The 906-nt window shown below is 36.8% G+C and overlaps 1 pseudogene; it reads left to right on the top strand.

Annotated features, from left to right (window-relative positions):
• The window catches only part of LOC107664496 (heat shock 70 kDa protein 4L-like), a 23,233-nt pseudogene that overhangs the window by 18,139 nt on the left and 4,188 nt on the right, over positions 1-906 (top strand).

Raw genomic sequence — 906 nt, 5'->3', positions numbered from 1 at the left:
CGGGGCCTTCGCAAATATGCGTTTCCCCCAGTGAGCCTTCTTGCACAGATGCTGTGCAAGGTCAGGGAGGACGAGAACGCCTATTGGCCTACCCGGACCTGGTATTCCCTCCTTCAGGGAACGAGGGTTACCATACGTAACTGAGACGTTCTGCAGTTCACAAAATCTCAAATCATTTTATACCTGGAACAGGACATTATAAATTCTCAGCTACCAAAATGAAGCTCAGATAAGACTTACTATGTATGTGTGTTGCTGTTCTTCCTTTGCAGGAAAGTAACCGACTCACCATAATGCTTGAGGACACAGAGAACTGGCTGTATGAAGAAGGAGAAGACCAGGAGAAAGAAATCTATCAGGACAAACTGTCTGAACTCAAAGTAGGTGCTTTAGTGTTTGGGTCATGCATGTTTATTTCAGCTGTGACATTTTGCACTATTTATACATTAAGTTATATTATTATTTTATTTTTCTCTCTGCATGATTTATCTCATTTATTAATTCTGTGATTCAGTTTTCATCTCTGGAGCTTAAAAAAATACATTTTTAATTGCAAGTGAATATGCACTTGTATCTTGAAAGTATATCTTTAAAAACAGTACCTGCAGAACGTATACTTCATATAAGTGTTTGTAAAGAGAGTAAACTTTCATGACAGTTTCTTATACTACAATACATTTTTATTTAATTGCAATTAACATTCAGTTAAGTGTATGAATATCTTACATTCGTTTTGTACTTAAAGGGTTAGTTCACCCAAAAATGAAAATTCTGTCATTAATTACTCACCCTCATGTCGTTCTGAACCCGTAAGACCTTCGTTCATCTTCGTAACACAAATTAAGATATTTTTGATGAATTCTGAGAGCTCTTTGACTCTCCCATAGACAGCAATGTAATTACCAC

Source organism: Sinocyclocheilus anshuiensis, unplaced genomic scaffold (assembly GCF_001515605.1).
Source record: "Sinocyclocheilus anshuiensis isolate Anshui unplaced genomic scaffold, SAMN03320099.WGS_v1.1 scaffold167, whole genome shotgun sequence".
Lineage (NCBI taxonomy): Eukaryota > Metazoa > Chordata > Actinopteri > Cypriniformes > Cyprinidae > Sinocyclocheilus > Sinocyclocheilus anshuiensis.
Note: the sequence above shows the minus strand (reverse complement) of the source record. Positions and strands in the feature narration are given on the sequence as shown.